At 40.9% G+C, this 15,781-nt stretch overlaps 1 protein-coding gene across 2 annotated transcripts in view; it reads left to right on the forward strand.

Moving 5' to 3' along the window:
• The first annotated feature begins 13,813 nt into the window (after positions 1 to 13,813).
• The window catches only part of CHD1 (chromodomain helicase DNA binding protein 1), a 55,597-nt gene continuing 53,629 nt past the window's right edge, over positions 13,814 to 15,781 (forward strand). Inside the window, exon 1 of one of the 2 annotated variants that reach the window (XM_071448577.1) lies at positions 13,814 to 13,832. The gene's annotated coding sequence lies outside the window, so the exon portion shown is untranslated. Of the gene's footprint in view, positions 13,833 to 14,033; positions 14,353 to 15,781 lie in introns of those variants that run through there. The other variant, XM_071448576.1, reaches the window with a different exon arrangement.

A 15,781-nucleotide genomic window follows, 5' to 3' on the forward strand; every position in this document is an offset into this window, starting at 1 on the left:
CTTTCACTATCACTGATTTAAAATTTATGATGCAAAAAAACCAGTGACATATCTTATATTCTATTTAGAATATAGAAGCAGATTGATATCTGCTTCTAACAAAATCATTTTTTCCATAGAGGTTTATGTAACAAATTATGTTTCAAAACATTATAGTGAAACTCCCTCCTCTATTTCAGACCTTGTAAAGAACATTAGGCATACTGAGATTCTCTATAGATAACTAATGATTGATTAATGTACATCCTAATGCATTTTAACATTCTTTACTATAATCAATTTACCCTGCTTAAAGCAGTAATTTGCCAGAGCTGTTCATTCAATCAAGAAAGAGCATGACAACACTCTGAAGGATAGAGTCAGTAAGATACTTATTCCAAAATTGACTCACTGTTATGTCCTCAGTGACAAGGCATCTGCATTTTTCAAAAATCAAATAATTTTCTAGTTAGTGATCCAACTAGCCATTTCTTTGTCCCTTTCCAGTATCCATGTTGTCAGATTAGATATCAAAAAGATCAGCAATGAGAGATGAAAGATAAAGGTCTCAATTATAATTTAGTCATTTTGCTTTAATTATCTGTAGACTTCATCCTTCTAGAAAGGAATAAGATCTTCCAGTTTTTTAGTTAATGTAAGTTACCCTTAACAATCTAGGAAAAAAAAAAAACAACCCCAAAACAACAAACCCAGTAAAATCAAAAGGCAAATCAACAGCAGTGGTTTAGAATTAGCGGACCCACATAGCAGTTTAATAAATATCTTCTGTAGAACATCATCATGTGAGTTATTACCGCTCAACTATGACTACTTCAGGACTATCAGTTCTGATTAAAGTAATACAAAGATATGTAAAACTAACACTTAAAAACTATACTGAAGATTCAATTGAATAATTCTGTTGGGTCTAGCTGGAATTCTCACTGGTGCTCCTTCTATTGCACACTGGCAAATTGTACCAAATTTCATCAAGTTTCAGAATACAAACACAAGAACATGTTACATCATGGTTTTTTTCCATTTAGTCTGAATTAAAGTTCAAGTGCCAGTAGTATCTCACACTGTAACTCATCAATGTTACAACACAGATGTAAAAATTATTACAAAAACGATTCCCATTATTATTAAGAATTATAAACTAAAATAGGGCAGATACTTTACTAGTATAAACAGTTCCAACATTACAGAAGTAGATCAATTTAGTAATGAATAAAAGACTGTCATTGGAGAACATCCACAATTCTAGTTTTTACAAATGCTGATAATTCCACTTATGGTTTTCCAGGGCTTGTTTCATAATAAAATTGTTAATAATGTGGGTGATTTCCCCCAGAATTTTAGTGTGTGTTATGAAAAACTAGTATTTCAAACAAATTAAAATTACTAATACTACTACAACTACTACTACCAATTGTAAACTAACTGTGAAAGGCTGTAGTTACATACTTGGAAAAAAAAGTTTAAAAACACAGACAAACTACTTACATTAAATTAGTTTCCAAGTAGAATTTCCAATGAAGAACAGTTTACTTCAAGAAGTAAAAGAGACATCTGTTAATAAAAGAAAATTTACTTATTTCATTTCAAAAATCACTGATTTTTACTGATGCAAGGAATCAACACGAACTACATCTCAGATTTCAGGGACATACAAGTACTAGAAGGTACTGAATACAGACTTCTGCATAACAACTACACAATACCCAGAATCTCTAAGTAAGAGCTACTATTTTTAATTTACCAACAGCTTTCCAAAGTGGAACAGCTGCATAGCATATTTCTTTTTTATCTTCTTAATGTTGGGTAATGTTGGCCACCATAATAATTCCATTTTCTTCTTAAGAATGACCAACAGGATAGTATAAACCTTATAACTCAATATAATTTATAGTACAAAGAAAGACATGATACGGCTATGGATCCATCCAGATGGAGGCAACTTAACTTGGAAATGAAACTTCAGCAAGTCATTACCCCATACTTAATTAGCACTTTCACATAAGCATAAAATAGGCAATTCCTAAGATTTTAAATTACAGCACTACTTTTCTCAACATGTCACAGAATGTTGACAACTCTTTTCAATTAAATTGTTGAACGTGATTCTCAGTAACATAAAAGTGATCATCTGTTTCTTACACAAATATACACTCCAGCTGAAGGCTGAAGTCTTGTAAGTTTCAGTTTGCTCATTCTTTTATACCATATTACATCAACACTTTAACCATAGGCTGCAGTATTCACTAACTGTCTTGTTTTCCTTCCATGTCCTGACTTTGACTCATTGAATTTTCTTAGAAGAAAGAAACTAACATTTTGGGATTTCCTTCTTTATCCAAAATGAGGATAAAATCTGACTTCATAATGAAAAAGGTTACATCTTGCAAGAAAAATCTACCAGAACTTAGATTCAACAGTTTAATTACTAGGTCCCAACACAAGAAAAATGCATGTGCAAAATCTACTACTGGGTCAGAGACAAAAAAATTAAACCAATGTTCTAAATGACAGAGGAGGAGCCAAACAATGGATTTACTACCTTTTCTGATTAGTTTTAACTTTTTCTTTCTTAAACATCCTTTGCTCCTCTGCTGGCTGATTCCCAAGGTTACATACTTGTAAGGAAGAAACTACACAATCTGCTGTTTCCTTTTTGGTAGAAATATGCTTTGTAAATACAAAGGACAAACACTATTAAAATCATTATTTGCAAGCAGCTTTCCCAATCTTCCATTTAGGATAATACAATTACTTCTGAGTCCTAGATCCCTTAAATATATGAAATAATCAGTGTGTATTGAAGGAAGCAACACCTATTCATATTATAATCCAGGCTTTTCTACCAAAGATAGAGATACTGTGGCTCTCATTTACAAGCTGTACATGGACCCCCAAGGTTGTTTTTGAAGGGCTGATTTTCAAAACCATTTAAAATACAAACAAACAAACAAATAAAGCCCTCAAAATCACAGCACTGTAACAGCAAATATTTCTTAGCTAGAAGAAGAATGACTTTAAGACATATTTATTTAGGGACAAATTGATTCAATTATTTGTTACAAAACCGTATCTTAATTTTCCAACAGAAGAAATGATGTTTTGGAATTTTAAGAAATTTTTTTCAGGTTTGACTTACCTCATGATTGTGACAGTAAAGAAAAAGTTTTAAAATAGATACTATTTTAAAATCAGTATCAGAAATCCTCAATCACATGATTTGGAAGGTGTATCTCTATTGTCCACTTATCAAGTATAATCCATTCCTGTATCTAGGAGAATTTTGCTTAATTGCCAGAATTGTCTCACACAGCTCTGTGATCTCAAGCAATTCACAATTGCTATTTATCATCCCACTTCCATAAATGCAGCTCTGAAATTTTTTCATAGCATTAGTATGCACCAAAGCACTCTGAACCAAAAGCATTCTGTATGTTGAAGCACCTTTCTCACTTGTCTTTACATTTCTCTTATTTTTGGTGCTCAGGAATAAAGTTTAGTAATATACAGCCTAAGTAAGTAGCTTTCTCCCTTTGACTGTGTACTTCCTTAATGCCAACATAGATTTTAAATGATTTATCAAACTGTTTGGTAAACAATGTGAAAGACCCTCATTCCTATTCAACACTTCCTTCTTATTTAAAATTATGAAAATATTTTCCTGTCTGGTATTCTCAGCAAAGTTAAGAGTTAAAAGCACTATTGAATTTATCTTTCCTGGACTTTTAAAACAGAAAGTGCCATTTTATTTTGATCTAGGACTTCTTTCTTCAATTAAAACTCAGAATTTTGTCTATTTCAAATTCAGTAATTGAACTTAGTTTTTCTTTAAGTTCTGACCTTGAAAAGAAGGAGGGAGGCAAAAGCAGAATCTCTTTAAGTCCCTCTTTATAGAAAGATGTGGTAGGACTTCTAGTGTATGAAAGTATCTTCAATCAACAACAACAAAAAAGAAAAGCAGCATTTTGGGGGACCAACTAAACTGAGGTGGTAATTTACCTTGAACACTTTTTTTACATTTGCAATACTAGTGAGAATCATCATGATTCCATGGCCAGATTAAGAGAACTAACTGACAACTAGAGATTTATTTGAAATGAAGGCACCTGGTATGGTTCATTGATTTGGTCATATTATTGTATTCTCCATGCCTTCAATGAAAAAAAAGAAATAACAGTTACATCAATAGCGAAGTTTTGGGGGTTGGGAGTTTTTTTCTTTTTCTTTTTTAAATGGGTATTCTAAAAACATCTATTAATGTATTTTTGCAGTAAGATTTCTAATTTATGTATCTGGAAATGTATTTCAAACTAAAAAGTTAAATTAAGACTCTCCAGATACACTTGGTTTGAAGAGACAGTGTCTGCTAAGGAAGGCAGGAGCCTCCCCTGAAATTGAAAATGTAAATCCTCTCCCTCCAAATTGTTATAATTTTGAAATTAAGGGGGCTCTCAGGGAAAGATGCCTGGCAAAGTTGGGAGCAGGAATAACGGTTCTTTATTTGGGAAGAAAATTAAAAACAAAACCAAACCAAACAATGCAGTAATACAAAACAACACTGACAGAGTCAGAATATGACCTGACACCCTGTTGGTCAGGGTGTCGGTAGCAGTCCAATTGAAATGGTGGCTGCAGTCCTCCTGGAATGACAGATGGGGTTCTGTTGAAGCAGTGATCCTGCAGAAGGGTGTTATCTTCTGTTGTGTTGTGTTCTTGTATGTTTTAGTTGCATTAAGTTGTACTTTGGTTTACCCAGTTCCCCCCTGTAATAATGGTTCTGCCCCTACTGCCTCCGCCCTTCTTTTTAATGTCAATCTCCCTAACTCCTCCCCCTGTTCCCCAAAAGAGGCTGAATCCTTCCCTTAACCCCTCCCCAGTGTCCTGTCCTTCACTTGACAGTCCATCCCCTGCTCTAGAAACTTCTACCAAGGGCGTAAAGTGATAGGTTCAAGGCACTGGGGCCCCTTTCTCGGGTGGCCCTTATTGGTCCCCCTACCTGCTTGTTTTCCTGATCCCCACACCCTCCTATATCCCCATTGGCAGGCAGGCAAACCCCTCCCTGGTTTACTTCCCCCTTTATAACACCCTGCAGACCCCACTTTGGTTTTCATTTGGCTGGATTCCGTGCTTTAGAGATTTCGTTTGAGTTCCGGAATAAATGTGGACTTTGCCCTCAACTGGAGTCCACTCTTCTACCTACATCATGCTGCTGTCTTGTCTGAAAGGTGAAAGCCTTAGCTGCTCTCCTGACTTCCCGAGGAACGGGAGAGTGTCCCCCGCTGCTCGCTGTGCCAGAGCAAGCTGGGGTTGACTCCAAGCGCACACTCAGAGAGGCACTGGGACAGTCTTCCTCTGAAGATTCAGCCCCACTGACCAATATGACCCATCCTCTCCACCTCCCTACCCCAACTGGCCCCAGATGCTCATTCCTCCCCTGAGGATTCCCTCTTGGTTAGCTGTTTGTATCCACCCCCTGACTTGTATCTGTACAAAACCCCTTGGAAATATAGCTAGGGGCTTCTTGTCCTGCTCCCTTCACCTGGAATAAACCGTTCCTTGTGGAACCTCAAGACGGGGAGCCTCTTCTTTCTCCTCTGCCTGGTCTCTGTCGTGGCTTGTGTCTAGCATCTTGGAGCAAGTGGCTCTAAAGGTTCTGCCTCTGGTAGATCCTCACACCGAGGCAGTTCCCCATGCCTGGTGTGGCAGTGGAGTTCTAAGAGCTAGCCCAGGTTCCGGCAGTCACATCACAGTCCCACATTCAAATTATATGATACTCTTGCTTTACCAAGTAGTTTGGTATCTGTATCACTGAATGTTCTCAGTTTAGAAACACAGAATGACCAAATACAGTCCTGCCAAGTATTAATTTCCTGTGATGCTTTTCCTTAGGAAACAATATTATTGCATCTTCCTGCTTCATAATAATTTACTAAGTTGATGAAATGTCTCTGACTTACAGCAGTGCTTTTACTTCCTATCTCCACCTAAAGGGCCATACCATTGAAAGTTCAATGCTGCACAGCAGCTGAGAGAGAGGAGTAAGGAATATGTGAAACCAAGATCAGAGAGCAAGGGGATGAGGCGCTCCAGGCACTGGTCAAGTGATTTCTGTACAGCCCATGCTGGAGTAAGTTTATCTTGATAGAACTGTGGCCCATGTTGAAGCAGTTGGGAAGGACTGTATCCACAGAAAGGACCCACTTGGGAGTAGTGGAAGAGTGTGATAAGGAAAAAGGGAAAGTGAGGAGCTGCTACAGGTTGATCCGAGCAGCCATTTCCTGTATCCTGGCACCACTCAGGGAGAGGAGTCAGGATTAAAGGACTGAAGTTGAGCCTGAGAAAAAGCAGGAGCATGAAGGGAAGGCATGTATAGATATTCTGAATTTGTTTTTCACCATCCACCTCTATTTTAATTGGCAATAAATTAAATTATTTCTCCCATGTTCGTCTGTTTCCCCTGTGATGTTACTTAGTAGGTTTTTTCTCTGTCTTTTATCTTGACCCATGAATTTATTCTATATTTCTCTCCATCCTGCTGATGTTCAGGAATGAGAAAACCACTCTGTGTGTGTCTTGCAGGCAGCCAAAGTCAACCCACCTCGTGTAGTGGAATTTGTCACAAAGAAGAAACAGAAAAATCAGATAAAAGGATTTGAATTCATTGACAGACAAGCTATAAGGACAAAAATACCCTGCTCACTTAAAATTGCAAACTGTAGCAGAAACAGAAAATGTTAAAACTCACATTAGAAAGTCTTGTTACTCATGACACCTTCTAAGAAAGTCTATGACACTTTATAACTTCATGGTTCACAACTGCCAAGAATTCACAGAACTTTATCTTTTTTGCTCCTGCCCTCACATACATCTTCATATTTTCTAGCACGTGATGTAAACCCTCTTATACTTCCTTGCCTTGTATGATTGGACAATGGAGTCTTACATGCTAGTCTGACAGCAAAGGTATTTCTCTTACATTTCTTCAAGTTTTAGGGTTGACTTAGCTCTCTTCTGCCTCAAGTAACAAATCCCTGTCTCTAAGGTGTTTCTTCCTACTAAACTGAGTTCTCAGCTCTACTTCTAAAGCTAAATCATTAACTTCTATAATAATCCTTTGGAAGAATTAAGGCTTGGTATCAATAATTTCAGAATTTTTATCCAATCTTGTTGGTAAAACCTGGAGACAGAGATCTATATTTTAATACATTAATGATCTGTCTTAGACAAGACCTCAGAAATCTGAGGTCCCATTGCCCTTCTTTTATTTACATTAGCAGTAAATGAATTATGTAATTAGTTTAAAAATCAACCTGAGAAAACAGATACAGAGACACTGTTACGTCTTCAATGTCTTGCTGTAAAGTACATGCAGTTAACACTTTGTAGCCATTTTTTCTTCTAATGCTATTGTATCCTTTTAATTCTTATTTACTGTTTCTTGCAGGAATATTTTGAGGATTAAATTCTGAATGACAGTACAAACACTGAAGGAATAAATATATTCTTCATTTTTGCAACTCTTCTCAGCTTCAAAATCACTGCTTTCCATCACTCTCTCTATCAAATAATTGATTGGTTTTGTTGTACAGAGCAATATAGTGCAGGTCTTTTCCAAACATGCCTTCATATTTTATATGTTACATGTCAGGTACAGAAGCACGATTCCTCTTTCAGACAGCGCTCCTGCTTATCCTTCATTTAGTAACTGCAATGAACTCTTCACATATGATTCCTTCAAATTCTTTAGTATATTTTTCCTAACAGCATTAGGATTAAATAACAAATCTTAGCTTTGAGCTGAATTCTGCACACTCAAATAGCTCTTCTCAGAAAGAGACTCAGACACTGAAAACTGTGACTCTTTATAAACTTATTTATACCTAGAAGTACTGAAGTACCAAAAGACTACTCATTAGTATAACTTCTAGTATGACCTACCCATTATACCTCCACAACTCAGAGAGAAAAAAACAGTCTTACACAACTTGCACTAAGTCTAATGTAATACATTTTTTCAGTTGGTCCAGTTAGAGAATTGCATTACTTCATACAAAGGGCATAGTTTTCAAGGTTTTGGCCAAATGTAACCAATATGCTAGCATAAAATATGTTGGTTTGCTAGAACTGATGCCTAAGAGTGGCCTTCCTGTAGCAGAGAGGAAGCTCCAAACATCTGCATTTGTAAACACTTGTAGTGCAAGCTCTGTCAGATTGGAATATGAGCAGGGGAAACTTGTGAATGAAATAGGCATGCAAATAAAATTTCCAGGTGTAAATATAGTGTTACACATAGTAGCATATAGTTATGCCACTTTATGCTTCTTAACTTCAGTAAATTAGAAAAACTAAGGCTGACACGTTACAAAGAATTGGCATTATATGCATAAGGCTACATAACAATGCTTATCAAATGAAAAACAGGTTCCTGCTAAAACATGGTCACAGAGGAGGGCCTGCAGCACAAGAAATGCCTTATGATGGGAGCTCATTAAGCAAGGGTGCAAATTCCAACAGACCTGCCCAGTATAATGCCTCTTGCTGGGATATTCTACCTGCCAAGTGTACCTGATCAATGCTTTACAAACCAGGCCAGCTGGCCAGCCATGTGAATTTGGGAAGACAAATCATGAATGAGACCTCTAGAAGTTCATGATACACAACCAAGCAAACAAGGAAAGCAAGAAAGGTGCCAGATGAACAAGACTTGGATGATACGACTGTTGCAAACCCTGAAAAAGACACTCTGCCCTAGAAATAGTATAACAGATCTGTAAAGGAGAGTTATGGCATATTAAACCTACCAACATGTAGAACCTGACATATTTTGATTACTCAGGTTAATATCTAAGAAGAGAAAGAAAAGTACAGTTTACACTCAATTTATACTTTTGTTAGCTAAACATTGAGAAGGAAACAATAATAGACATAACGCTTATTTGACATCTATGGTCTACACCCTGCAGCTGCTTCTGGAGAGAATTAATGCTTCCAACAATCTCTGGTAAATTAGACCAAACAAAACAGTACTTCAAAGAAAAGTGTGGACTTTTCTCAGATGTCCTGATGCATATTAACTTTAAAGGCTTATTGTAACCATATAAATGCCCCTGTTTATATTAGTAATTTCAGCTATTCAGCCAATGCAGAGATACAGTGTTTCTGTAGAGGTCCAATTGTGTATAGATACTCTGTTCAGACAAGGTAGCAATCTGTTAAAACTTTAGTTGCTTGTAATGTGTAGTTTTAAGTGAAGCATTAGTCATGCTTGTCCAGCGACCAGTTTGTTGTTCAATTTAATTAAATCCATATAGTTAAGAAATTTTATGCATACATTTGTACCAGCCAAAGGTGTTATTTTTAAATTGAAAATAATTTAAATTATGTACTGACATATTTTTTACTAATCACACTAATAATGTAAGAAATTTATAATTAAGTAATGAAAAAAATCTCTATGCTTAGTTGGTCAAACTTAACCAATATATCTAACTACTCACTCTTTCTTTTTTCTTCCATAATTCCAGTTTCTGTGCACTGCAGTTGACAAATCTACCTGCACTTTAAGTATTGGCAGATAATTGATATTTAAATCTAACAAGACTTTGCATATTACATAAAATTCTTTTGGAATAACCACTTCTGATCAACTGTTTGTGAAGACCTAAGCAAGTCGCAGATCTAAACTAAACTGATTTCTAACAAGAGTAATCTGAAAGAGGCCCACAGACTAAATTGATAAAAAAATTCAGACTTGCTTTTCCCCCTAGACCTGAATGCACTGAATCAAATTATTTTTCTTTCAACTAATTCTATAAAATAACTGGGGTTTTTGTCACTGTTGTTTTTCTCTAAATCTTATCTCTCTAGTCTTTAGCAGTTTGCAGCTGGCTGGTTGGTTAGGCCCAAGTGAGGACAGGATTCTGGGTATCGTAAAAATAAAAGGAGTGTGAGAGGCAAAGAAAGGAAGAAAGAAGGCAAGAAAGACTCAAGTCACAGGATAATGACTGTGTTACTTACATAAATTGCTATTGATTCCTTCTTAGTAGAAGAGAGAATGTAAAATTAAATGGAATAACAGTAGGGATACAAAATGAACAAAAAGAAGCAAACTAGACAATACCTGGTACATTTAACAGCTACTCAAGAGAAAGAAAATCTTTGCTATGAAATTATATCTCAAGTTATGGTCTTTGAGATCTTCAGGACATGTTTCAGAACTACCTGAAGGGTAGAAGCAGAAGAATCAAAGTACTAAGTGTAGTGAAGGAGTTGTTTAGAAAGAAGAGAACAAAAAGCAAAGAAACCAGAATATAATTTAGTGCATAGTTAAATCTTAAGGCTATTTCTTGCATCTATCTTGCCTCACTAAAACTGCTAGATGCAGTATTGAAGGCTTCAATACTTTAAAAAGAAAAAGCTTCTTTATCCAGAATTCTAAATGTTAAGAATAGAACAGTGGTAAGTCCTTTCTTAAACATAAGTTACTGTGATAAACATGAACCCCTACCAGTGTTAGAAAGATAAATAACCTGAAAACATAGACATTGAAAGTGATTCTGTTCACTGCATAACAGTGCAACTGTGTTGTACAGTGCATTGATTTTCTCTTGTCTATAAGCAAAAATCCAGCTCACAAACTGCTGGGGTGAGGTAAATTGGTGACTCCTTAGGCACAATAAATATTCTCACCCACACCCTGGTGAGGTGCCAGAAACTTGCAATACAGCTTCACAAAAAAAACAATTTAATTCTTTATTTTATATTTAATTATAATTTATTCCACAGGTGGTAGCTTTCTGTAACGAGAAAAAGCTTTGTCCATCTGTCCCTAAAATGTTGTGCATTACGTGTATTTCTTTCTTGATGCAGACTGAAAGCTGTGCGTACCAAAAGTCAGTTTTACTTACAGTATAAAATGCTGCTAAGATAGCAATGTCAGCTATACTTTACTATGGCATCTGGGAAAGAAGGAATTAGTTAAAGATGCAATATGAAGAAAAGTGAAAGAAAAGTCCTTCTCTCACATGGAAGTGGAGAAAGATCTCCAGACAATGTTTTGGCAATTTTTAAGCACTCTAAGTAACAACTGCTGTTACTATCACACTGCACAGGGATCATTGCATGTGCAGCTGCATGGTGACCTAGTTCAGACAGTTAAGGGGCTAATTTTTGGCTCTCATAGCAGATGAGGTTGGTATCACAGCAGTTCTGACTCCAGTTATTTAAATCATTGTAAAAATATACCTTCAAAAGGGATTTCCAAGGCTCAGAACTGAGAAACTCTACTAAACATATCTAGGGTAAAGAAAACTGAAAAAGCCAAGAAGATTATTAAGTAAAATACAACAAACATGTAGGTGTGCTAGTTTTGGCTGGGATAAAATTAGTTTTATTTACAATAGCTGGAATGGGGCTATGTTTTGGATTTGTGCTGGAAACAGTGTTGATAAAGCAAGTATGTTTTAATTACTGCTGAGCAGGGGTTATGCAGAATCAGTGCTTTTCATGCTCCTCCTCCCATCCCACCAGTGAGGAGGCTGGAGGTGCCCAAGGAGTGGAAGCCAGGATGGTGGAGCCCGAAAGACCACAGGGTCAGACCATATGGTGTCATGCTCAGTATATAAAACTGAGGGGAAAAGAAGGATGGTAGGATAGGTGATAGGGCGCTGCTCCTCTAGGGATGGCTGAACAAGCACCTGCCCATGGAAGGGGATAAGTATTTTTTTTAAATTTACCTTAATTACAAGTTATTTTTATTTTGACACTCTTCAATTCAAACTTGATTCCATTCCTCTTTGCAGCACTCTTATCTATCACAAAATATTCTCTGTTAAGATGACTTAGGCAAACTTCAGTGCTTCAGTAAGGAACATAGTATAATTATCCTCTTGTTGTAAACTTTCAAGCTGTTTTCTTGTCCAAGCAATTCCTAAATGCATCTTTCTTAACTCCAGAGGGAAATTTTTTTTCTCTGCCATCTATCACTGAGATTTTGTCGTAATCTCCTATACAGTGCTCGATAACTGAGACAATGTATGTGCCTCATCTGGCCTCTGCAGCTCCTCAGACAGGGAACTGAGTGTGACAGCCAACACCACATCATACTTGGTGCACTGAAGGTTCCTTGGTAGGCTCCAGGAAACCTAACCAACTCAGCTGCAGGGTGGTGTGTGCAACAGCTGTCCCACACATCACTGAGCACCAAGGCAGCCAGCATTGTTCACCCTGGAAGAGTAACCATGACTTAAGGCCTCCAGCTGAGTGACTGTGGCTCACGTGTGGGTTCAAGCCAACACAACTCTTCAATCCTGAATTAATTTGACAGCTGCTGTGACTATCTTTCTCTCGTATACCTACAGGGTGAGTAGCTTCCTTCAAGATCTCCTCCACTGATGACAGAACTGTTTTCCTGCTGATCTGACCTCTTTCACCCTTGCAGGGTGTTCAATGGTCTGGTGCCAGATGTCAGTCAGTAATGCCCCCATGTTATAAATGATCAAATCTGTAGTCAGATTTATAAAAATTTAACAGATTTATTAGATTGAATAACAAAAAAATAGAAAATTTCGAAATCCCACCACAGCCAAGTCAGCCTCGGGTGCAGCCGCTGGGTGATCTTGGGTTCCTGCTGACAGAGTGACAGTGTTTCCCCTAAGGTTCACCCCGAGTGCTCTTCGCAGCCAGCTTATATACAGTTTATTCTGCCTGAGGCAGAGATGACCACATATTTCTTTGTGTCTCCTTGCATGTAAAGTTGAATCCATACATGTGCAGAAACAGACAAGGACAGTGCCCAAGACCCAGACAAGTGTCTGAGTACCCAGGCAGAAGACGTATTCACATGGAGTAGGTGATGCCGGGCTCCTTGAGTACCATAGATTTAATCAGTCCAGGTGTATGGTCTTGTGAGCTTCTCGAGACATTCCATTAATCATCTCCAGGAAGGTCCAGATGATATGTTCCATATGCTGGTGCCAGAGGAAACCCCGTCTGATAGCTCCAGTCTGTCCTATTCAGATCTGGTATTGTCTCCCCGTTGTCCGGGAATCGTTTACAATGTGCATAATTCCGTTCCCAGTCAGAGCAACTGCAAACCTAGCTCATGGCCCAGGGCTTCCCCATTCATACGGTAACAGGTTTGATATTATCTTAACGCCTTCCGGGAATTGGTTATAATGTGAATAGAATGCTGTCCCCGGCCAGAGTGGTTACAAACATAAGTTTGATTTTCTCCTAATATTTTATACATACATATATCTATTTCTACAGCATGAATTATCTCTGTCATATATAACACCCCACAATCCTCTTGCAGAGTGACAGAGCCTTACAGCGCAGGTGTGCTTTCATGGGGAAGAAGGAATGTAAGCTGCTTCCACTTTCCAGCGCCGTGCTGTGTTGTTTACAGCACTCTCTCGCTCAGCTGCTACTTTCCTTTGCCACTCACTCTAGGAACATTTGGACACACAAAATACTTTTTTGCTTGTCTGTTGCTTTTTTCGGGGTTGACTTGTTCGGTTTTTTCCAATAACAACCATGCGTCTCGTTAAACCATGCCGATCACGGGCAAGGAGCAGGTGTAGATATTTGGATTCAAGGAGGAAGGCCAGCTCCCTGCCTGGGAACAGTCCAAACCTCTTTAAGCACGCTTCATCACCGCTTGTGACCACGTAAAGTGAGAAACGCCGTTGCATTTGTCGTCGGGCCGTGATTTTACACCGAAAACCGCAAACAAAACCCCTGCGCAGCGCAGTATCAGGCAACCCTGCTCCTCGGGCAGCGCCCTGCGCCCGCACACCGGGATGGGAATATTCCCAGCACTAGGCAGAAGGGAGGTAAGGGCAGATGGCGAGCGGGAGCTGCAGCGAGCCCGCCGGCTCCCAGAGCGACCGCACGGCTTCGCCGGTGCTGTGCGAGGCCCAGCAGCGGGGCTGCTACTCATCGCCCCCGCCCGAGGCTCCTCCTCCCGCTGCCGGTCGGTCCCAGGGCGCAGGGCTGACATCACGCCCGGGGTTTCCATCCGACCGCGGGAGGGGGAGGCTGAACGGAGCGGCGGCGTGATGGCGGCGGTCGCCAGGACTTAGGAGTCGGCGGCGGAGCGGAGCTGCGCCCACCCCGGTTCTCCCTGCGCCCCTCCCAGCGTGGTCCTGACCCCATTGTTCGAGCGACAGAGCGAGCGAGCCCGCGGCGCGGGCAGAGCGGAGCCGGCAAGAGCAGCGGCGGCCGCACAGGCCCGGCCGCGGCCGCGGGAGCCGCCCGCGACCCGGGGCTGCGGTACGAGCGGCAGTACGCCCCGCGGGGCGCATCATCGGGGTCCCGGGGAGGGTTGGGCCAGTCGGGCCCTACGCACTGCAGGTAGGCAAAGGCCGCCATGGCTCCCTTCGCCGGCCGGGAGATGAAAGCCAGAGGGGGGCGGGCGGTGCGGAGGAAATGCGGGCCCGCTGCCGGTCTCGAGGGGGGTCGATGCCCGGCTGGCTCGTCGGGCCCTCTGCCTGTTCTCTGTGGAGAAGAGGGAGGGATTCTCCGGGATCGAGGTGGGCAGTGTGGCCGAGCTGCTCCCGCGCGCTCCTGCGGGGGGAGCCAGTGCGGAGCCACCCGGGCGGCCCGAGAGCGGCTTCGCTCCGGGCCGTGGGGGGCGCCGGGGGAAGCGATCGTGGAGGGCGGCGGCGATGGCCTTGGAAGCGCTGCCAGAGAGCGGCGCCCGTGCAGGCCGCGCCGATTGCCGTGCGAGCGGGCGGTGCTGCCCGCGCTCCCTGTGGGCGGGCAGCGAGAGAGAGGCGCGGGCGGTGGAGGATGAGAGTCAAGATCGGATCGGCCCGGAGCAGAGAGCAGGCGGCGGGGAGAAAGTTTTGCCGCCGCCCGCGATGTTTCCTGAGTGTCCACGGCGCGGCGGTTCGCGGGATCTCTCGGCGCCCCCCGACTTCCTCGCGGGGTCCCCAGTCGTTCTTCGCGGCCCCGCTGTGGCTGCGGGGCTCCTTCCGATCTCGCTGCCGTTCGTCATCGCCATTGTTCGCGGTCCGGAGCGGCCCGGTGGTGTCAGCGCAGTGTCCGCCTCAGGGCGAGAGTTCCCTCACCCCCGCCTCGATGGGCTCGGGTTTGGGCTGTAGCTTGTTCTTGGGGAGCACCCCGGGCAGGCAAGACCCTAATCGCCTTCACACCACTAAGTCCACGAGGGCGCGAGTTGATCTGATTATCACTGATCTTATACTTGCGGCCTATTTACCGTGAGCCTAAACTTTCTCTGGCTGCATCGAATACTGACTGCGTAGTAATCAGGCCTAGGAGACTAATGTATACGGTATAATGATCATTCCATCTCTGGGATCTTGCTGATTTGATTTTGTGGAAGCTCGTGTACAGTCTTTTATCTTCCTGCTCCTGCCCACAGCTGTAAGTCGGTAGCATTACTTGTGTTCCTGAAAATGCTTGCACTATATTTTGTGTATGAAATACATTTTACTAAGAAGATCTTAGCAGAATATTAATATTTACTTACCTCATCTAGTAGGCATTTTTTCTTTAATATTTAGATCTGTTTTGTCCTGCATTCAATACTATGCCCAAAGTTAAGACACGACGTATAGTGCAGATAGGCAGTAAATTGTTCTCACTCCACAGTACTACTGAAAATATAATTTCTGTAATTTTTCCTATTCTGGAGCTAGTAGTTCAGCAGAAACTGAGCACCATCCATGAAAAATTGCATAAAGAAGCATAATGGCAAAAAGAAGTGCGCTAGACCGCTGCTGCAGTCAAACAAAAAGCAAGACAATTTTTCCCTGCA

The sequence above is a fragment of the Agelaius tricolor genome, unplaced genomic scaffold (genome assembly GCF_023055355.1).
Source record: "Agelaius tricolor isolate 1412-34295 unplaced genomic scaffold, bAgeTri1.0.p SCAF_27, whole genome shotgun sequence".
In the NCBI taxonomy this organism is placed as follows: domain Eukaryota; kingdom Metazoa; phylum Chordata; class Aves; order Passeriformes; family Icteridae; genus Agelaius; species Agelaius tricolor.